The sequence below is a fragment of the Rhinoderma darwinii genome, chromosome 2 (assembly GCF_050947455.1).
Source record: "Rhinoderma darwinii isolate aRhiDar2 chromosome 2, aRhiDar2.hap1, whole genome shotgun sequence".
In the NCBI taxonomy this organism is placed as follows: Eukaryota; Metazoa; Chordata; class Amphibia; order Anura; family Rhinodermatidae; genus Rhinoderma; species Rhinoderma darwinii.
Genome location: NC_134688.1, coordinates 420,087,481 through 420,110,627, shown reverse-complemented (window position 1 = coordinate 420,110,627; position 23,147 = coordinate 420,087,481).

The following is a 23,147-nucleotide window of genomic DNA, read 5'->3' as shown; positions in this document are numbered from 1 at the left end:
GTCCTGAAGATGTAGATATAGTTTTAACTGGGGGAAACAAATTGAAAAAACTGAAATGCGCAAGATGACTGTTAATTGCGCTGAATTACGGTTTAGTTTTTTTTCTTCGATTAATTGCCCAGCCAAAGGAAGGCCCTCTCCTGTTCCAGATGCCTGCACACAGCCATGACCTCAATGAAGTGGAACGCTGATTCCGAGCCAGATTTACTCGTCCATCATCTTTGCCTGACCTCATAAATGCTCTTTTGGCTTAATGGGCACAAATTCCTATTGCCACAATCCAAAATCTTGTGGAAAGCCTTTCCTGAAGGGTGGAGGCTGTTTAATCCGTAAAAGGGTACCCAACTTTAAATAAACGCACATGGTTTTGGAATAGGATGGTAACAAGTTATGGACTGATGTGCACAGAGTTTTGGCCATATATTCTGTAACACCTGAACAAAGTTAGTTAAACATATTCTTATCTTTCTGAAGAACTCTGATCAGGTCTCCATACTAGGGCCGGGTGATTAATCAAATTAATTCACTCACAATTCTGATGTTGCAGGGAATCGGGAACTTGATTTTATTTGCAGGGAGAGACGTACCACAGCAGCGTAGCTCAGCGGTTGGGTCAACCTACCGTCTCGTAATTCTCCAGGCTGTAAATATATCTATTTTTTCTTTTGCCATTATATTCATTAAGAATAAGACAGACTTTCAAATTAAATTAAGTTAAACAAGAATTCCCTCCCTGACCTGAGCGCAGTGGCGGGGGGGGGGGGGGGGGGGGCGGGGGGTGAGGGGGTGGCCCAATGTACCGGACACTTAAATATCATGTCACAATCAGTTGGTCCAGTGAATCCAGAGAGCTGCTCTTCCTCTAAAGCCTTTGAAAGGATACATCCTTTTAGTGTACAGTTCCTGGAAAGTCGCAGCATTAGCTAAGCCAGTTACGATAAGTTGCCGGGTAGGGGGTGCAACCTGGTCGCCATTGAGGTAAGCAATTCCATCAGCACATTACTAGCTCCACAGAGAGCAAAGCAAATTAAGTTAAAGAAGCATACCAGCCTCCAGTATTGTTCACCTATTCACTGGATCTGTGAAAAATGCTAGATCGGTGGGGATCCAACCACTGCGTTCGGCGGTTTCCTTTAGCCCTATAGACTTTGAATGAAGCGGCACAGTGCATGCCTGGCCCCACCTCCATTACATCTCCTCCCAGCAGCCGTCTTGCAACTGGGGTTGGGGGGCTGGAATGGGGCCACCTATGCTGGCGATCGGTAGTGGTTCCATCAGTCGGAATTTAAATCAATAAATTACAAGTTATCCTGAAAGTTATCCCACAAAGCCATCCATTAATCTGTTCAGTTCCTCTGGATTTCTAACTTGCTGCCAATAGATCATGTGAATGTTTCCTTTTCAAGGCATATCCACAGGATTTGCCATAAATGTCCAATAGATGTGGGTCCCACCTACCTCCCTGATCCCCGTTCTACCTTGTCCCACTGACTGAAAAAGGGTCGGGAGTGCGGAAACAGTCGAGCTCACTGAGCTACAGGGTTTCCGTAACTCCAACAGAAAAGTATAGGAGATACGGAAAAAAGCGTACCATGGCGAGCTACACTGTTTCCTCAGATCCTGACTTCCGGAAACCGCGTAGATCGCTGTGCTAAGCTGTTTCTTTAACTCCCATTCAATTCTAGAGGTGTTACAGAAACAGGGTAGCTCAGCGATTTTTGGACGCCCGATCACCTCTTCAGACATTGGCTGGGGAGCAGCGAGACAAGGTAGGATGGGGGTCAGGTGGCCCAGTTCTAGAAGTGGGATCTGCATCTATTGGACATTTATGGCATATCCTGTGAATATGCCATAAATGTCCAAGATGGGAAAACCCATTTAATGACAACGCTCATGGTACATTCCAGCAAGAATAAAGAGATGGAGTAGACTGGAACGAGCGCAACCACTGTAAATTCAGAGCAGCCTGAACTACTGGTCAATGCATGTGGGCAGGGAATATAATACTTTATTGAATTCTAGTCTTTTACATAGGGGAATTTCAGGCATAGCAATTCTTTAGTAATATTTGCGGATAATCCACACAATGTGTATATTTCGTTATTGAAATTTATCCTTTTACATAAATGCAGCATGCACAGCAATCCCTAGAAGCATGTATGTCATTTCAGCTATAAAATGGCACCCCACTTTTCCTTTATGGGGCTGCATCTGGCTCAGATGCTTCATGCGCATGTACAGCTCAGCGACCTGGTGTCAGAAGGAGTCTGATATATTACGCGCAGACTTAGGGCTTATTTAGACGAACGTGTAATACGTCCGTGCAACGCGCGTGATTTTCACGCGCCTCGCACGGACCTGTTATTCTATGGGGCCGTGCAGACTGCCCGTGAATGTCACGCAGCGTGTGTCCGCTGCGTAAAACTCACGACATGTCCTATAGTTGGCTGTTTTTCGCATTCGCCGTTTTGAAGTCAATGGGTGTGTGAAAACTGCACACGGACGCAGTACAGTAGTAAAAACTATGAATGAAAACATAAAAGCACCATGTGCTTTTCTGTTTACAAACATACAGTGTCATAATGATAGCGGCTGCGTGAAAATCACGCAGCCACGCATCATATGGTGATGACACACGGAGCTGTTAAGTACCTTTTGCGCGTGCAAAACACCGCATTTTTTGCGTGCGCAAAACACACACTCGTGTAAATCCGGCCTTACCGTACTTCTTCCGGCACCAGATAGCTAAACTTTTTTCAGTTTATTTTGCCAAAAAAAACCACAAGAATCTGACATAAACTTGTAAAAAAAATAAAGTTTTAATTTTAGGCCATATCGCTCAGCGATATCTAGAAAGGTTGTGTCATAGGGCTAAAACTTTGCATGGATATGGATAAATTAAAACATTTATTTTTACTTTTGGAGAAATGCAATTTCTTTATTTGATACATATATACATTCATACATTCATATATAAATCTGATAACTGCCCCTTCAGTTGCGGATTTGTAGTGGGTTTTATCCCACTGACTGCATTAGGGAAAACCTCTGCTTGTCAAAACTGAACAACCGGTCATGTAACTCATTGTAACCATAGGCCTGCTTTTATTTTTCTAGAGTGTTTAAAAAATAATAATAATAATGCAAAGCTGAGATCTGATTGGTTCTCCATAAAGTGGTGATCAACCTGTGAACTCATGATGTGATGTCATAATGCCACAACATTCTAACCACCTCACAGGACCTACACTCCACAAGGCCCTGCTGCTCTATTGTCAACCTGCAAGATGTGCACCACCTCTAAACCTACAATTCCAAACACTGGTCATATAGATCTCCAGGTGGACTACGAAAAACCAAAGGAGGAAGGTTAGTTACACAATTATTTAACAAAAAAAAAAAAGTAAATAAAAAAAACAAATACATTCCAGAACTTACACATACAATGCTCCTAAAAAATGTGGTACTGGAACAAAGCTTTTTGGGTTGTCTTCTATCTATAAATGCCATTGCCAGGTCAATATTCAAAAAAAGGTTAGTGTCAACTTACTGCTTTTTTTTTTGCAAAAAAATGCTCACTGTGATTAAATAATATTAAAAAAAAACATCAAACTTTAGTTACTACTCTAACTTCTGATTAACCTATATATTGTAATTTTACATTTTTGGGGGGCCAAACCATGTAGGGTAAGTCCACACGTAGAGTAATGGATTTCAATGCGGAAAATCTGCTGGCATATTACAGTAGCAGAAGAGAAGATGAGATGTGAACAAACCTCATCCACACGCAGCAGAGAATAAAACAGCCAAGAAGCCGTTCATAAATTGACCTGTGATGCATTTTTTAAAAAATCTGCAGAATGTCAATTTATGCTGCGCAAACGTTGCTCTTTTGTTGCAGATTTTAACTATTGAATTCAGTGAGAAGGTAAAACCGCACAAAGTAGCAAATGTTGTCATTTTTGCAGTGGAAAAGCTGCGAAAAGAAACAAAACCTTTTTTTGCTTAAAATGAAATAAAAAGATAATACTTACAACCCGGCGTTGTCATAGCGACGCATTCTTCTGTTCTTGGTCCTGGCAGGCCTCCTTGGATGATGTTTCATCCTATGTGACGGCTGCAGCCAATCACAGGCTACAGTGGTCACAAGGATGCACAGTCAGGAGGCCAGGGTGCATGGAAAACAGAGGGATGCATCGCTATGACAACGCCAGGGTGGTATTAATTATTTTTATTTTTTTTCAGCACGGACTCCGCCCGAAAATCTGCATTAAAATTTGGTGCAGTTTTTCGGGCAAAATTTCCTGCGGGTTTCAGGATGGATACGCTTTGTGTGAACATAGCCTAAAAGTAGTATTCCAGGCTTGTAAAGAAATGTCAATTAAATGATGTGTTATTTATACCACTGCAGCTATGACATGTTTCAAAATGTGACCAAATACTTCCCACACCATGCTCATGGCCCTCTTGGCACTGGATGCCGTGGCAGTGGCAAATAGTGACCGGGACACCCATCATTTTCCATGGCAGTTGGAAGCCTAAGGGTATGTTCACACGGCAGCGTCTATTACGGCTGAAATCACGGAGCGGTTTTCAGGAGAAAACAGCTCCTGAATTTCAGACGTAATGGCATGTTGCCGGCGTTTTTCGCTGCGTCCATTACGGACATAATTGGAGCTGTTTTTCTATGGTGCCAATGGCAAAAAGCTCCAATTACGTCCCAAGAAGTGACAAGCACTTCTTTTATGCGGGCGTTTTTTTTACGCGCCGTCTTTTGACAGCGGCGCGTAAAAAAAATGACTGTCGGCACAGAACATCGTAAAGCCCATTCAAATGAATGGGCAGATGTTTGCCGGCGCATTTGGAGCCGTATTTTCGGACGTAATTCGAGGTTAAAACGCCCGAATTACGTCCGTAAATAGGGTGTGTAAACCCAGCCTAAGAAAGTCTCTAAGAGCTTCTATCAAAAAAAACAAAAAAAAACAAAACACGTGTCTGTTATACACGGACAGGCCTAATGCATTGGAATAAATATGTAATCCAATGTATTTAACAGCTCAATACAGGTAAGAATTTTCTTTTTAATAAGTCACATAAATGAAACGAATAAATACATTAACCAATGTTTATCTTTTAACCCCTTAGTGCAGAATAAGGTCATCTGCAGCAGTTAATTGCCGCAGAATTCTGCACATGGACATCATTCTGACCGGACGGGCATAGCCCCTGTGACTGAAAGCCGGTCTCCCACTGCAATAACCGTTTAACCTCTTAAATGACGCGGTCAACAGCGGCTCTTGCATTTAAGTAATTTTACAGAGGGAGGCGGCTCCCTCTGTCACCCATAGGCGGCCTGTAAGGGAGATCGCGGGGCGCAGAGGGGTTGCCATGGCAGAAAGGACCGTACCACATTCTAGGAGTTAGTAAAGTGTAAAAAAACAAGTTGATACATTATTTAATCTGCATGGTGCAGGTCGCAAGAAAGCGAAACAATGGCGGAAGTGCCTCTGCCACAACCCCCCACCCCCACAAAACCAAAATTCAATGGGTTAACCAGTGCCGGAAGATGTTATGGCAATCATAACATTAGGTGATTGTAATGGTGGGGGGGGGTAGGGAAACGGACAAGTGAGCCCTAATCTACCCGCCACTCTGTCCCTGCCTACTTGCAACGACCCGCCCTAGACGACGGGGTACAACTGGGCGGCGGTCCCTGCGCTCAGTAAGTGCATGACAAACACGACAAACAAACAAGGGAACACAAGCAAGGGAAATGGGCAGTTGCTCGCGGAAACACCGTGAGCAACAGAGTAGTGAACGAGCCGAGTCAAGCCAGGAGAGTGCGAGGTACAAAGCGAAAAGCAGAAGAGTAGTCGGTAAGCCAGGGTCTGTATGGAGCAGGATCAAAAAGAAGCAGGAGCTGTAGCTGGGCCAGGAAACCTCAAGGAAAGAATTCACAAGCACAGATGGACAGGAAGAGCAGGCTTAAATAGACCGAGGGCGGGAGCTAGCTGAGTCTGGCCAGGTTGCGATAGGCTCTCCCACTCCTAAGCCTGCCAGCCTGAGTGGAGGAAGCTGGTGTCTGTCTCAGGGATGTACACTCAGGTGTTGACTGATTAATTCTGGGAGTTAACCCTGAAGCAGTGCCTGGCAGATCCTTTACAGTACCCCCCCTTTTATGAGGGGCCACCGGACCCTTTCTAAGTGGACCTGGCTTACTGGGGAAACGCAGGTGGAACCTCCTGACCAATACCCCAGCGTGAACATCCCGGGCGGGTACCCAAGTCCTCTCCTCGGGCCCGTATCCTCTCCAATGGACCAGGTACTGGAGGGAGCCTTGGACCATCTTGCTGTCCACGATCCTGGCCACCTCAAATTCCACCCCCTCAGGGGTGAGGACGGGAACAGGAGGTTTCCTCGAGGGGGCCAAGGACGGGGAGCAGCGTTTCAGGAGGGAGGCATGAAACACGTTGTGTATACGAAAAGACGGGGGTAACTCCAGCCGGAAAGAGACAGGACTGAGGACCTCAATGACCTTATACGGCCCAATAAACCGGGGAGCAAACTTTTTGGACGGAACCTTGAGACGCAAGTTCCTGGATGACAACCACACCAGATCCCCGACCACAAACAGGGGGTTAGCAGAACGTCTTCTATCGGCCTGAGCCTTCTGTATGCTCTGGGACGCCTCTAGGTTCTTCTGAACCTGGGCCCAGACTGTGCACAGATCCCGATGAACGACCTCCACCTCGGGATTGTTGGAACAACCAGGTGAAACGGAGGAGAACCGTGGATTAAACCCAAAATTACAGAAAAAGGGAGAGACCCCTGACGAGTTACTGACCCGGTTATTAAGGGAAAATTCGGCGAGGGGAATGAAAGAAACCCAATCAAATTGACAGTCAGAGACAAAACATCTTAAGTATTGTTCTAGAGACTGATTAGTCCTCTCCGTTTGGCCATTGGTTTCAGGATGGAAGGCAGAGGAGAAGGACAGATCAATCCCCAACTTATTACAGAAGGCTCTCCAAAACAATGAAACAAATTGTACCCCTCTGTCAGAAACAATATTGACGGGGACCCCATGGAGACGCAGGATGTGTTTGATAAACAAGGTAGCCAACGTCTTGGCGTTGGGTAGTTTCTTGAGGGGCACAAAGTGGCACATTTTACTGAAGCGGTCTACCACCACCCACACCACCGACTTGCCTTGGGATGGAGGCAAATCGGTGATAAAATCCATGGAGATATGTGTCCAAGGTCTCTGGGGAATGGGCAACGAACGCAGTAAGCCCGCTGGTCGGGACCTGGGAGTCTTGGACCTGGCACAAACCTCACAGGCGGCGACGTAGGCCTTAACGTCTTTAGGCAAACCAGGCCACCAATAATTTCTGGTAATGAGGTGTTTGGTACCCAGGATGCCTGGATGGCCAGATAGTGCGGAGTCGTGATTTTCCCTAAGTACCCTTAGCCGGAATTGCAGGGGAACAAACAGCTTGTTCTCAGGAAGGTTCCCAGGAGCTGAACCTTGATCAGCAGCAATTTCAGAGACTAAATCGGACTCGATAGAGGAAATGACTATACCTGGAGGCAAAATACAAACAGGATCTTCCTCCGAAGGAGGGCTGGCCATGAAGCTACGCGACAGTGCATCCGCCTTAATATTTTTAGACCCGGCCCTATAGGTAACCAAAAAATTGAATCTGGTAAAAAACAACGCCCATCGAGCTTGTCTCGGGTTTAGCCTCCGGGCAGATTCTAGGAAAACCAGATTCTTGTGGTCGGTAAGGACCGTTACCTGGTGCCTAGCCCCCTCCAGGAAGTGGCGCCACTCTTCAAATGCCCATTTAATGGCTAAAAGTTCGCGGTTGCCAATATCATAGTTACACTCCGTGGGCGAAAACTTCCTAGAAAAGTAAGCACAGGGGCGGAGATGGGTGAGGGAGCTGGTACCCTGGGACAAGACGGCCCCCACTCCCACCTCGGACGCGTCAACCTCCACAATAAATGGCTCCCTTTGGTTGGGCTGAACCAGCACGGGGGCCGAGATAAAGCACTTCTTGAGGGTCTCAAAAGCCTGGACGGCCTCAGGGGGCCAATGGAGGACATCAGCACCCTTGCGAGTGAGGTCCGTAAGAGGCTTAGCGACGACCGAGAAGTTAGCAATAAATCTCCTGTAATAGTTAGCGAACCCCAAAAAACACTGTAGCGCTTTCAGGGAGGCAGGTTGGACCCATTCAGCCACAGCCTGAACCTTGGCAGGGTCCATGCGGAATTCATGAGGAGTGAGGATTTGACCTAAAAATGGTATCTCCTGTACCCCAAATACACATTTTTCGATTTTGGCAAACAGTTTGTTTTCTCGAAGGACCTGGAGCACTTTCCTGACATGCTCTATGTGGGAGGACCAGTCCCTGGAAAACACCAATATGTCATCAAGGTACACTATAAGAAATATCCCCAGGTAATTTCTCAAAATCTCATTTATGAAGTTCTGGAAGACCGCAGGGGCATTGCACAACCCAAAGGGCATGACGAGGTATTCGAAATGGCCTTCGGGCGTGTTAAACGCAGTCTTCCACTCATCCCCCTCTTTGATGCGAATAAGGTTATACGCCCCCCGTAGATCCAATTTAGAGAACCATTGGGCCCCCTGAACCTGATTAAAGAGATCAGGAATCAAAGGAAGGGGATACTGGTTCCTTACCGTGACCTTATTCAGGCCACGGTAGTCAATGCATGGCCTAAGACCCCCATCCTTCTTCCCTACGAAGAAGAAGCCAGCACCTACCGGAGAAGAAGAGGGACGAATGTAACCCTTGGCCAGGGATTCCTGGATATACTCCCTCATGGCTTCACGTTCGGGACAGGAAAGGTTAAATATTCTACCCTTAGGAAGCTTAGCTCCTGGTACCAATTCGATAGCGCAATCGTATTCTCTATGAGGCGGTAATACTTCGGAGGCCTCTTTAGAGAAAACATCAGCGAAGTCCTGAACAAACTCGGGTAGCGTATTCACCTCCTTAGGGGGAGAAATAGAATTAACAGAAAAACATGACGTACAACATTCATTACCCCATTTGGTTAGCTCCCCAGTATTCCAGTCAAACGTGGGATTATGCAACTGCAACCAGGGAAGACCTAGAACCAAATCGTACGATAATCCCTGCATCAATAGTACAGAGCACTGCTCCAAATGCATGGAGCCAACAAGGAGTTCAAAAACAGGGGTATGCTGTGTAAAATAACCATTAGCAAGAGGAGTGGAGTCGATACCCACTACCGGAACAGGTTTAGGCAAATCAATCAGAGGCATAGCAAGAGACATAGCAAATTCCACAGACATGATATTAGTAGATGACCCTGAATCCACGAAGGCACTGCCGGTAGCAGACCTACCACCAAACGAGACCTGAAAGGGAAGCAATATCTTAGTACGTTTCATATTTACGGGAAATACCTGTGCGCCCAAGTGACCTCCCCGATGATCACTTAGACGCGGGAGCTCTCTGGCAGCATTCTTACGCTTGGGACAGTTGTTTACTTGATGCTTGACATCCCCACAGTAGAAGCAGAGACCATTCTTCCTGCGGAATTCTCTACGTTGTTGAGGGGACACGGAGGCCCCGAGTTGCATAGGTATTTCTGAGTCTTTAGGGGACAAACGAAGCAACGGGACTTCGGGAGGCATCATGGGGGAGTCGGAGGAAAAAACACATAAACGTTCACGTTGTCGTTCCCTGAGACGTCGGTCAAGTCGTACCACTAAAGCCATAACCTGGTCTAGGGAGTCAGAAGAGGGATAGCTAACTAGCAGGTCTTTCAGGGCGTTCGACAGACCCAACCTAAACTGGCACCTTAAGGCAGGGTCATTCCACCGAGAAGCTACGCACCACTTCCGAAAGTCAGAGCAATACTCCTCAACAGGTCTCTTACCCTGACGTAAGGTCACCAGCTGACTCTCGGCAAAGGCAGTTCTGTCAGTCTCGTCATAAATAAGTCCGAGGGCAGAAAAGAAACAATCAACGGAGGAAAGTTCAGGGGCGCCAGGAGCCAAGGAGAAGGCCCACTCTTGGGGCCCTTCCTGGAGCCGGGACATAATTATACCCACCCGCTGGCTCTCAGAACCTGAGGAGTGAGGCTTTAAGCGAAAGTAAAGCTTACAACTCTCCCGAAAGGAGAGAAAAGCCCTCCGGTCACCTGAGAACCGGTCGGGCAACTTGAGGTGGGGTTCAAGGGGTGCGGTGAGGGGAACTACCAAGGTAGCATCAGGCTGGTTGACCCTCTGAGCCAGGGCCTGGACCTGTAGGGAGAGACCCTGCATTTGCTGAGCCAGGGTTTCACGGGGTTCCATAATGGTGTCAGGGACCAGGGTAGACTAGGTATAGGGCTTGTGAATTTGTAATGGTGGGGGGGGGGTAGGGAAACGGACAAGTGAGCCCTAATCTACCCGCCACTCTGTCCCTGCCTACTTGCAACGACCCGCCCTAGACGACGGGGTACAACTGGGCGGCGGTCCCTGCGCTCAGTAAGTGCATGACAAACACGACAAACAAACAAGGGAACACAAGCAAGGGAAATGGGCAGTTGCTCGCGGAAACACCGTGAGCAACAGAGTAGTGAACGAGCCGAGTCAAGCCAGGAGAGTGCGAGGTACAAAGCGAAAAGCAGAAGAGTAGTCGGTAAGCCAGGGTCTGTATGGAGCAGGATCAAAAAGAAGCAGGAGCTGTAGCTGGGCCAGGAAACCTCAAGGAAAGAATTCACAAGCACAGATGGACAGGAAGAGCAGGCTTAAATAGACCGAGGGCGGGAGCTAGCTGAGTCTGGCCAGGTTGCGATAGGCTCTCCCACTCCTAAGCCTGCCAGCCTGAGTGGAGGAAGCTGGTGTCTGTCTCAGGGATGTACACTCAGGTGTTGACTGATTAATTCTGGGAGTTAACCCTGAAGCAGTGCCTGGCAGATCCTTTACAGTGATACTTGTTGTTGATGGGCGCCGATTCCATGAATGAAAATACAGTCACATGGTACCAGAAGTTCATTACTTCTTTTCCCATTGGTGACATGCCGACAGAGTCCCATGTGATCTAGAAAGCTCTCCCGGCCCCTGTGTCGGTAAGTTACAAAAGCACGTGACCGGACGGGGGCTGGCACTGGGACGATGTTGAAGACGTAAGCCAGCCCCATTTTACCACAGTACCAGCTAGTTTCCTTGAAAATGCATGTTGTAAGAGAACGCATCCCGCGTCGGGAACGATGTCAGCTGCAAACATGGACGCATGGGCATGAATGAGCTGAGGGGAAAGTAGGGCATGATGGGACTTGGTAGTTTTCAGAGCGTGCTGAAACTGCAAGGATCGCACATAACACTGAAGTTTCAGAGCGCAATAAGTTTCAGAGAGCAATAAGTAACGAAAAGTATGATTTTGTACAGGCAGAATGGATCAATATGCTACGTGTAATGCTGAACAAAAATATTTTTGGGGGTTTGTTTTTAAATGGCTCCCTTGATGAATAAGTCCCATGTAAACCAAATTTGTCGAAATAAAACTACCTCGTTATGCTAAAAACCATCCACATACGGCTACATCAGTGGAAAAATTAAAAAGGCAGCAACACAAAAACAAAACGTATGAAAATGTTTAAAAAAACCTATTCAGATTTGATATCATGATACTCTTCCTGTCCGACAGAATTTTTCTTAGAAACTTAATTAAAAGAAATAGAAAGGCTTGTTTTTTTCCATTCCACTATAAAAAAATGGAAAAATAGAAAAGTTACTCATTAATTATATGATCCGCTAAAGTGGTGCAATTTAAAAATACAACCCATCCTGCAAAAAAAAAAAAGCCCTCATACTGCTATGTCTACATAAAAATAAAAAGATAAAAAAACAAAAAGCAAAGCTTGGTCCTTAGGCCCCATGCACATAAACGTGCTTTTGCGGCCGCTATTCCCCTGAAAATCCACGGGAGAATTGCGGCCCCATTCATTTCTATGGGGCCAAGCACAAGACCGTAGTTTTAACGTTCTGTGCATGGCCCCGGATTTGCGGGCGGCTTGTGGCTGATATTCCGCTGCCGGCCGACCCGAAAATCACGGCCGAGCACATGGCTACGGTCGTGTGCATGAGGCCTTAAGGTGAAATAAGGATTAAAAAAAGATTTTATTGATTTAAACTTAAAAAAATATTAAATAAACACATACGATATGGTCTAAAGGCGGAGAACATAGAGGCCGATAGAGCAAAAGGGCCCGGAGAGCAAAGGGGCCAGGAGAGCACAGAGGCCAGAGAGCAAAGACCCCACGAAGCCAGGAGAGCAAAGAGGCAAGGAAGCGCAAAGAGGCCAAGAAGCGCAAAGAGGCCAGGAAACCAAGAGAGCAAAGAGGCCACGAAGCCAGGAGAGCAAAGAGGTCAAGAAGACAGACGAGCAAAGAGGCCAGGAAGCCAGGAGAGCAAAGAGGCCAGGAAGCCAGGAGAGCAAAGAGGCCAGGAAGCCAGGAGAGCAAAGAGGCCAGGAAGCCAGGAGAGCAAAGAGGCCAAGAAGCGCAAAGAGGCCAAGAAGCGCAAAGAGGCCAAGAAGCGCAAAGAGGCCAAGAGGGAGGAGAGCAAAGAGGCCAGGAAGCCAGGAGAGCAAAGAGGCCAAGAAGCCAGGAGAGCAAAGAGGCCAAGAAGCCAGGAGAGCAAAGAGGCCAAGAAGCCAGGAGAGCAAAGAGGTCAAGAAGACAGAAGAGCAAAGAGGTCAAGAAGACAGAAGAGCAAAGAGGCCAAGAGGCCAGGAGTTGCAAAGAGGCCAGGAAAGCAAAAGAGGCCGGGAGAGCAAAGAGGCCGGGAGAGCAAAGAGGCCAAGAGAGCAAATAGGCCAGGAGAGCAAATAGGCGAGGAAACCAGGAGAGCAAATAGGCGAGGAAACCAGGAGAGCAAATAGGCCAAGAAGCCAGGAGAGTAAATAGGCCAAGAAGCCAGGAGAGCAAATAGGCCAAGAAGCCAGGAGAGCAAATAGGCCAAGAAGCCAGGAGAGCAAATAGGCCAAGAAGCCAGGAGAGCAAAGAGGCCAAGAGGCCAGGAGAGTAAAGAGGCCAGGAGAGCAAAGAGGCCAGGAGAGCAAAGAGGCCAAGAAGCCAGGAGAGCAAAGAGGCCAAGAGGCCAGGAGAGCAAAGAGGCCAAGAGGCCAGGAGAGCAAAGAGGCCAGGAGAGCAAAGAGGCCAAGAGGCCAGGAGAGCAAAGAGGCCAAGAGGCCAGGAGAGCAAAGAGACCAAGAGGCCAGGAGAGCAAAGAGGCCAGGAGAGCAAAGAGGCCAAGAGGCCAGGAGAGCAAAGAGGCCAAGAGGCCAGGAGAGCAAAGAGGCCAAGAGGCCAAGAAGCGCAAAGTGGCCAGGAGAGCAAAGAGGCCAGGAGAGCAAAGAGGCCAGGAGAGCAAAGAGGCCAAGAAGCCATGAGAGCAAAGAGGCCAAGAAGCCAGGAGAGCAAAGAGGCCAAGAAGCCAGGAGAGCAAAGAGGTCAAGAAGACAGAAGAGCAAAGAGGTCAAGAAGACAGTAGAGCAAAGAGGCCAAGAGGCCAGGAGTTGCAAAGAGGCCAGGAAAGCAAAAGAGGCCGGGAAAGCAAAGAGGCCGGGAGAGCAAAGAGGCCAGGAGAGCAAATAGGCCAGGAGAGCAAATAGGCCAGGAAACCAGGAGAGCAAATAGGCGAGGAAACCAGGAGAGCAAATAGGCCAAGAAGCCAGGAGAGCAAATAGGCCAAGAAGCCAGGAGAGCAAATAGGCCAAGAAGCCAGGAGAGCAAATAGGCCAAGAAGCCAGAAGAGCAAATAGGCCAAGAAGCCAGGAGAGCAAAGAGGCCAAGAGGCCAGGAGAGCAAAGAGGCCAGGAGAGCAAAGAGGCCAGGAGAGCAAAGAGGCCAAGAAGCCAGGAGAGCAAAGAGGCCAAGAGGCCAGGAGAGCAAATAGGCCAAGAAGCCAGAAGAGCAAATAGGCCAAGAAGCCAGGAGAGCAAAGAGGCCAAGAGGCCAGGAGAGTAAAGAGGCCAGGAGAGCAAAGAGGCCAAGAAGCCAGGAGAGCAAAGAGGCCAAGAGGCCAGGAGAGCAAAGAGGCCAAGAGGCCAGGAGAGCAAAGAGGCCAGGAGAGCAAAGAGGCCAAGAGGCCAGGAGAGCAAAGAGGCCAGGAGAGCAAAGAGGCCAAGAGGCCAGGAGAGCAAAGAGGCCAGGAAGCCAGGAGAGCAAAGAGGCCAGGAGAGCAAAGAGGCCAAGAGGCCAGGAGAGCAAAGAGGCCAAGAGGCCAGGAGAGCAAAGAGGCCAAGAGGCCAAGAAGCGCAAAGTGGCCAGGAGAGCAAAGAGGCCAGGAGAGCAAAGAGGCCAGGAGAGCAAAGAGGCCAAGAAGCCAGGAGAGCAAAGAGGCCAAGAAGCCAGGAGAGCAAAGAGGCCAAGAAGCCAGGAGAGCAAAGAGGTCAAGAAGACAGAAGAGCAAAGAGGTCAAGAAGACAGTAGAGCAAAGAGGCCAAGAGGCCAGGCGTTGCAAAGCAAAAGAGGCCGGGAGAGCAAAGAGGCCGGGAGAGCAAAGAGGCCAGGAGAGCAAATAGGCCAGGAGAGCAAATAGGCCAGGAAACCAGGAGAGCAAATAGGCGAGGAAACCAGGAGAGCAAATAGGCCAAGAAGCCAGGAGAGCAAATAGGCCAAGAAGCCAGGAGAGCAAATAGGCCAAGAAGCCAGGAGAGCAAATAGGCCAAGAAGCCAGGAGAGCAAATAGGCCAAGAAGCCAGGAGAGCAAAGAGGCCAAGAGGCCAGGAGAGTAAAGAGGCCAGGAGAGCAAAGAGGCCAGGAGAGCAAAGATGCCAAGAAGCCAGGAGAGCAAAGAGGCCAAGAGGCCAGGAGAGCAAAGAGGCCAGGAGAGCAAAGAGGCCAAGAGGCCAGGAGAGCAAAGAGGCCAAGAGGCCAGGAGAGCAAAGAGGCCAAGAGGCCAGGAGAGCAAAGAGGCCAGGAGAGCAAAGAGGCCAGGAGAGCAAAGAGGCCAGGAGAGCAAAGAGGCCAAGAGGCCAGGAGAGCAAAGAGGCCAGGAGAGCAAAGAGGCCAAGAGGCCAGGAGAGCAAAGAGGCCAGGAGAGCAAAGAGGCCAGGAGAGCAAAGTGGCCAGGAGAGCAAAGAGGCCAGGAGAGCAAAGAGGCCAGGAGAGCAAAGAGGCCAGGAGAGCAAAGAGGCCAGGAGAGCAAAGAGGCCAGGAGAGCAAAGAGGCCAGGAGAGCAAAGAGGCCAAGAAGCCAGGAGAGCAAAGAGGCCAAGAAGCCAGGAGAGCAAAGAGGCCAAGAGGCCAGGAGAGCAAAGAGGCCAGGAGAGCAAAGAGGCCAAGAGGCCAGGAGAGCAAAGAGGCCAGGAGAGCAAAGAGGCCAGGAGAGCAAAGAGGCCAGGAGAGCAAAGAGGCCAGGAGAGCAAAGAGGCCAGGAGAGCAAAGAGTCCAGGCGAGCAAAGAGTCCAGGAGAGCAGAGAGGCCAAGAAACCAGGAGAGCAAAGAGGCCAAGAGGCCAGGAGAGCAAAAGAGGCCAGGAGAGTAATAGAGGCCAGGAGAGTAATAGAGGCCAGGAGACCAAAAGAGGCCAAGGAAAGCAAAAGAGGCCAAGGAGAGCAAAAGAGGCCAAGGAGCGCAAAAGAGACCAAGGTGAGCAAAAGAGACCAAGGTGAGCAAAAGAGGCCAAGGAGAGCAAAAGAGGCCAAGGAGAGCAAAAGAGACCAGGAGAGCAAAGATATCTGGATAAAGAAAAACGAAGAGAGGAGGACACCGCGCTCCTCTAAGGTAATATTGTAAGGAACGGGGGACAATGTGAGCAAAAGGCTAGCTGATGTACTGACCTGGCATAGTTGTGCTAGGATCGTTGTGGAAGTCGGCTGCCACCCGCTGATATCCCACGAGGAAAAGTTCTGTTCCCGGGGAAAACGAACACAGTATGTGAAGGGGAAAAAAATGCACTATTCGGGAGATGGCGCCTGACAGGTAGATATTCAAAACGGAGTATGTTATAGTAGGCTTTATTTGTAAAAGAAACTACGCGTTTCAGGACCGGATAGTTCCCTTCCTCAGGTACATACCTCTACCTCATACCTCTTTGCTCTCCTGGCTTCTCGGCCTCTCCGCTCTCCCGCCCTCTTGGCCTCTCCGCTCTCCCGCCCTCTTGGCCTCTCCGCTCTCCCGCCCTCTTGGCCTCTCCGCTCTCCCGCCCTCTTGGCCTCTCCGCTCTCCCGCCCTCTTGGCCTCTCCGCTCTCCCGCCCTCTTGGCCTCTCCGCTCTCCCGCCCACTTGGCCTCTCCGCTCTCCCGCCCACTTGGCCTCTCCGCTCTCCCGCCCTCTTGGCCTCTCCGCTCTCCCGCCCTCTTGGCCTCTCCGCTCTTCCGAACTCTTGGCCTCTCCGCTCTCCCGCCCTCTTGGCCTCCCCGCTCTTCCGCCCTCTTGGCCTCTCCGCTCTCCCGCCCTCTTGGCCTCTCCGCTCTTCCGCCCTCTTGGCCTCTCCGCTCTTCCGCCCTCTTGGCCTCTCCGCTCTTCCGCCCTCTTGGCCTCTCCGCTCTTCCGCCCTCTTGGCCTCTCCGCTCTTCCGCCCTCTTGGCCTCTCCGCTCTTCCGCCCTCTTGGCCTCTCCGCTCTTCCGCCCTCTTGGCCTCTCCGCTCTTCCGCCCCCTTGGCCTCTCCGCTCTTCCGCCCCCTTGGCCTCTCTGCTCTTCCGCCCCCTTGGCCTCTCCGCTCTTCCGCCCTCTTTGCCTCTCCGCTCTTCCGCCCTCTTGGCCTCTCCGCTCTTCCGCCCTCTTGGCCTCTCTGCTCTTCCGCCCTCTTGGCCTTTCTGCTCTTCCGCCCTCTTGGCCTCTCTGCTCTTCCGCCCTCTTGGCCTCTCTGCTCTTCCGCCCTCTTGGCCTCTCTGCTCTTCCGCCCTCTTGGCCTCTCTGCTCTTCCGCCCTCTTGGCCTCTCTGCTCTTCCGCCCTCTTGGCCTCTCTGCTCTTCCGCCCTCTTGGCCTCTCTGCTCTTCCGCCCTCTTGGCCTCTCCGCTCTTCCGCCCTCTTGGCCTCTCCGCTCTCCGCCCTCTTGGCCTCTCCGCTCTCCGCCCTCTTGGCCTCTCCGCCCTCTTGGCCTCTCCGCCCTCTCCGCCCTCTTTGCCTCTCCGCCCTCTTGGCCTCTGTGCTCTCCGCCCTCTTGGCCTCTGTGCTCTCCGCCCTCTTGGCCTCTGTGCTCTCCGCCCTCTTGGCCTCTGTGCTCTCCGCCCTCTTGGCCTCTGTGCTCTCCGCCCTCTTGGCCTCTTTGCTCTACCTTTTAGGCGCCATGTACTGAATACTGCATTTTAACCCCGGGAGCAGAATTTTTTCTCGTGGGATATCAGCGGGTGGCAGCGATATCCCACAACGATCTTCATGTCATTCTACTTTCCATGCTCAGCAATAGTGTTGCGCCTATCCTAGCACAAGTCTGCCAGGTGAGTAAATCAGCTGGCCTTTTACTAACACTGTCCCCCGTTCCTTAGAATATTACCTTAGAGGAGCGCGGTGTCCTCCTCTCTTCTTTATCCAGATATAGGAGAGCCAAGAGGTCAGAAGAGCAAAAAGGCCAAGAGGCCAGGAGAGCAAAGAAGCCAGGAGAGCAAAGAGGCCAAGAAGCCAGGAGAGCAAAGAGGCCAAGAAGCCAGGAGAGCAAAGAGGCCAAGAAGCCAGGAGAGCAAAGAGGTCAAGAAGACAGAAGAGCAAAGAGGTCAAGAAGACAGAAGAGCAAAGAGGCCAAGAGGCCAGGAGTTGCAAAGAGGCCAGGAAAGCAAAAGAGGCCGGGAGAGCAAAGAGGCCGGGAGAGCAAAGAGGCCAGGAGAGCAAATAGGCCAGGAGAGCAAATAGGCGAGGAAACCAGGAGAGCAAATAGGCGAGGAAACCAGGAGAGCAAATAGGCCAAGAAGCCAGGAGAGCAAATAGGCCAAGAAGCCAGGAGAGCAAATAGGTCAAGAAGCCAGGAGAGCAAATAGGCCAAGAAGCCAGGAGAGCAAATAGGCCAAGAAGCCAGTAGAGCAAAGAGGCCAAGAGGCCAGGAGAGTAAAGAGGCCAGGAGAGCAAAGAGGCCAGGAGAGCAAAGAGGCCAATAAGCCAGGAGAGCAGAGAGGCCAAGAGGCCAGGAGAGCAAAGAGGCCAAGAGGCCAGGAGAGCAAAGAGGCCAGGAGAGCAAAGAGGCCAAGAGGCCAGGAGAGCAAAGAGGCCAAGAGGCCAGGAGAGCAAAGAGGCCAAGAGGCCAGGAGAGCAAAGAGGCCAGGAGAGCAAAGAGGCCAAGAGGCCAGGAGAGCAAAGAGGCCAGGAGAGCAAAGAGGCAAGGAGAGCAAAGTGGCCAGGAGAGCAAAGAGGCCAGGAGAGCAAAGAGGCCAGGAGAGCAAAGAGGCCAGGGGAGCAAAGAGGCCAAGAAGCCAGGAGAGCAAAGAAGCCAAGAGGCCAGGAGAGCAAAGAGGCCAAGAGGCCAGGAGAGCAAAGAGGCCAAGAGGCCAGGAGAGCAAAGAGGCCAAGAGGCCAGGAGAGCAAAGAGGCCAGGAGAGCAAAGAGGCCAGGAGAGCAAAGAGGCCAGGAGAGCAAAGAGGCCAGGAGAGCAAAGAGTCCAGGAGAGCAGAGAGGCCAAGAAACCAGGAGAGCAAAGAGGCCAAGAGGCCAGGAGAGCAAAAGAGGCCAGGAGAATAATAGAGGCCAGGAGAGTAATAGAGGCCAGGAGAGCAAAAGAGGCCAAGGAAAGCAAAAGAGGCCAAGGAGAGCAAAAGAGGCCAAGGAGAGCAAAAGAGGCCAATGAGAGCAAAAGAGGCCAAGGAGAGCAAAAGAGGCCAAGGAGCGCAAAAGAGACCAAGGTGAGCAAAAGAGACCAAGGTGAGCAAAAGAGGCCAAGGAGAGCAAAAGAGGCCAAGGAGAGCAAAAGAGACCAGGAGAGCAAAGATATCTGGATAAAGAAAAACGAAGAGAGGAGGACACCGCGCTCCTCTAAGGTAATATTGTAAGGAACGGGGGACAATGTGAGCAAAAGGCTAGCTGATGTACTCACCTGGCAGAGTTGTGCTAGGATCGTTGTGGAAGTCGGCTGCCACCCGCTGATATCCCACGAGGAAAAGTTCTGTTCCCGGGGAAAACCAACACAGTATGTGAAGGGGAAAAAAATGCACTATTCGGGACATGGCGCCTGACAGGTAGATATTCAAAACGGAGTATGTTATAGTAGGCTTTATTTGTAAAAGAAACTACGCGTTTCAGGACCGGATAGTTCCCTTCCTCAGGTACATACCTCTACCTCATACCTCTTTGTTCTTGGCCTCTCCGCTCTCCCGCCCTCTTGGCCTCTCCGCTCTCCCGCCCTCTTGGCCTCTCCGCTCTCCCGCCCTCTTGGCCTCTCCGCTCTCCCGCCCTCTTGGCCTCTCCGCTCTCCCGCCCTCTTGGCCTCTCCGCTCTCCCGCCCTCTTGGCCTCTCCGCTCTTCCGCCCTCTTGGCCTCTCCGCTCTTCCGCCCTCTTGGCCTCTCCGCTCTTCCGCCCTCTTGGCCTCTCCGCTCTTCCGCCCTCTTGGCCTCTCCGCTCTTCCGCCCTCTTGGCCTCTCCGCTCTTCCGCCCCCTTGGCCTCTCCGCTCTTCCGCCCTCTTGGCCTCTCCGCTCTTCCGCCCTCTTGGCCTCTCCACTCTTCCGCCCTCTTGGCCTCTCCGCTCTTCCGCCCTCTTGGCCTCTCCGCTCTTCCGCCCTCTTGGCCTCTCCGCTCTTCCGCCCTCTTGGCCTCTCCGCTCTTCCGCCCCCTTGGCCTCTCTGCTCTTCCGCCCCCTTGGCCTCTCCGCTCTTCCGCCCCCTTGGCCTCTCCGCTCTTCCGCCCTCTTGGCCTCTCCGCTCTTCCGCCCTCTTGGCCTCTCCGCTCTTCCGCCCTCTTGGCCTCTCCGCTCTTCCGCCCTCTTGGCCTCTCCGCTCTTCCGCCCTCTTGGCCTCTCCGCTCTCTTGGCCTCTCCGCCCTCCGCCCTCTTGGTCTCTCCGCTCTCCGCCCTCTTGGCCTCTCCGCTCTCCGCCCTCTTGGCCTCTCCGCTCTCCGCCCTCTTGGCCTCTCCGCCCTCTTGGCCTCTCCGCCCTCTTGGCCTCTCCGCCCTCTTGGCCTCTCCGCCCTCTTGGCCTCTGTGCTCTCCGCCCTCTTGGCCTCTCTGCTCTTCCGCCCTCTTGGCCTCTCTGCTCTTCTGCCCTCTTGGCCTCTCTGCTCTTCCGCCCTCTTGGCCTCTCTGCTCTTCCGCCCTCTTGGCCTCTCTGCTCTTCCGCCCTCTTGGCCTCTCTGCTCTTCCGCCCTCTTGGCCTCTCTGCTCTTCCGCCCTCTTGGCCTCTCCGCTCTTCCGCCCTCTTGGCCTCTCCGCTCTTCCGCCCTCTAGGCCTCTCCGCTCTTCCGCCCTCTTGGCCTCTCCGCTCTTCCGCCCTCTTGGCCTCTCCGCTCTTCCGCCCTCTTGGCCTCTCCGCTCTCTTGGCCTCTCCGCCCTCTTGGTCTCTCCGCTCTCCGCCCTTTTGGCCTCTCCGCTCTCCGCCCTCTTGGCCTCTCCGCTCTCCGCCCTCTTGGCCTCTCCACTCTCCGCCCTCTTGGCCTCTCCGCCCTCTTGGCCTCTCCACCCTCTTGGCCTCTCCGCCCTCTTGGCCTCTGTGCTCTCCGCCCTCTTGGCCTCTGTGCTCTCCGCCCTCTTGGCCTCTGTGCTCTCCGCCCTCTTGGCCTCTGTGCTCTCCGCCCTCTTGGCCTCTGTGCTCTCCGTCCTCTTGGCCTCTGTGCTCTCCGCCCTCTTGGCCTCTGTTCTCTCCGCCCTCTTGGCCTCTGTGCTCTCCGCCCTCTTGGCCTCTGTGCTCTCCGCCCTCTTGGCCTCTGTGCTCTCCGCCCTCTTGGCCTCTGTGCTCTCCGCCCTCTTGGCCTCTGTGCTCTCCGCCCTCTTGGCCTCTTTGCTCTACCTTTTAGGCGCCATGTACTGAATACTGCATTTTAACCCCGGGAGCAGAATTTTTTCTCGTGGGATATCAGCGGGTGGCAGCGATATCCCACAACGATCTTCATGTCATTCTACTTTCCATGCTCAGCGATAGTGTTGTGCCTATCCTAGCACAAGTCTGCCAGGTGAGTAAATCAGCTGGCCTTTTACTTACACTGTCCCCCGTTCCTTAGAATATTACCTTAGAGGAGCGCGGTGTCCTCCTCTCTTCTTTATCCAGATATAGGAGAGCCAAGAGGTCAGAAGAGCAAAAAGGCCAAGAAGCCAGGAGAGCAAAGAAGGCAGGAGAGCAAAGAGGCCAAGAAGCCAGGAGAGCAAAGAGGCCAAGAAGCCAGGAGAGCAAAGAGGCCAAGAAGCCAGGAGAGCAAAGAGGCCAAGAAGCCAGGAGAACAAAGAGGCCAAGAAGCCAGGAGAACAAAGAGGCCAAGAAGCCAGGAGAGCAAAGAGGCCAAGAAGCCAGGAGAGCAAAGAGGCCAAGAAGCCAGGAGAGCAAAGAGGCCAAGAAGCCAGGAGAGCAACGTGGCCAAGAAACCAGGAGAGCAACGTGGCCAAGAAACCAGGAGAGCAAAGAGGCCAGAAGAGCATAAAGGCCAGAAGAGCATAAAGGCCAGAAGAACAAGAAGGAAGGAATAGCAAAGAGGCCAAGAGGTAGGAAAGCAAAGAGGCCAAGTGGCCAGGAGAGCAAAGAGGCCAAGAAGCCAGGAGAGCAAAGAGGCCAAGAAGCCAGGAGAGCAAAGAGGCCATGAAGCCAGGAGAACAAAGAGGCCAAGAAGCCAGGAGAGCAAAGAGGCCAAGAGGCCAGAAGAGCATAAAGGCCAGAAGAGCATAAAGGCCAGAAGAGCATAAAGGCCAGAAGAACAAGAAGGAAGGAATAGCAAAGAGGCCAAGAGGTAGGAAAGCAAAGAGGCCAAGTGGCCAGGAGAGCAAAGAGGCCAAGAGGCCAGGAGAGCAAAGAGGCCAAGAAGCCAGGAGAGCAAAGAGGCCAAGAAGCCAGGAGAGCAAAGAGGCCAAGAAGCCAGGAGAGCAAAGAGGCCAAGAAGCCAGGAGAGCAAAGAGGCCAAGAAGCCAGGAGAGCAAAGAGGCCATGAAGCCAGGAGAGCAAAGAGGCCAAGAAGCCAGGAGAGCAAAGAGGCCAAGAAGCCAGGAGAGCAAAGAGGCCAAGAAGCCAGGAGAGCAAAGAGGCCAAGAAGCCAGGAGAGCAAAGAGGCCAAGAAGCCATGAGAGCAAAGAGGCCAAGAAGCCAGGAGAGCAAAGAGGCCAAGAGGCCAGGAGAGCAATGAGGCCAAGAAGCCGGGAGAGCAAATAGTCCAAGAAGCCGGGAGAGCAAAGAGGCCAAGAAGCCGGGAGAGCAAAGAGGCCAAGAAGCCGGGAGAGCAAAGAGGCCACAAACCCAGGAGAGCAAAGAGGCCAACAAGCCAGGAGAGCAGAGAGGCCAAGAAGCCAGGAGAGCAGAGAGGCCAAGAAGCCAGGAGAGCAAAGAGGCCAAGAAGCCAGGAGAGCAAAGAGGCCAAGAAGCCAGGAGAGCAAAGTGGCCAAGAAACCAGGAGAACAAAGAGACCAGAAGAGCAAAAAGACCAGAATAACAAAGAGGCCAAGCGGTAGGAAAGCAAAGCGGCCAAGAGGGCGAAGAGCAAAGCAGCCAAGATGGCGAAGAGCAAAGCGGCCAAGATGGCGAAGAGCAAAGCGGCCAAGAAGCCGGAAGAGCCAAGAGGCCAAGAGGGCGGGAGAGCAAAGAGGGCGGTAGAGCAAAGAGGGCGGGAGAGCAAAGAGGGCGGGAGAGCAAAGAGGCCGGGAGAGCAAAGAGGCCGGGAGAGCAAAGAGGCCGGGAGAGCAAAGAGGTCAAGAGGGCGGGAGAGCAAAGAGGTCAAGAGGGCGGGAGAGCAAAGAGGCCAAGAGGGCGGAAGAGCAAAGAGGCCAAGAGGGCGGGAGAGCAAAGAGGCCAAGAGGGCGGGAGAGCAAAGAGGGCGGGAGAGCAAAGAGGGCGGGAGAGCAAAGAGGGCGGGAGAGCAAAGAGGGCGGGAGAGCAAAGAGGGCGGGAGAGCAAAGAGGGCGGGAAAGCAAAGAGGGCGGGAGAGCAAAGAGGGCGGGAGAGCAAAGAGGGCGGGAAAGCAAAGAGGGCGGGAGAGCAAAGAGGGCGGGCGAGCAAAGAGAGCGGGCGAGCAAAGAGGGCGGGCGAGCAAAGAGGGCGGGAGAG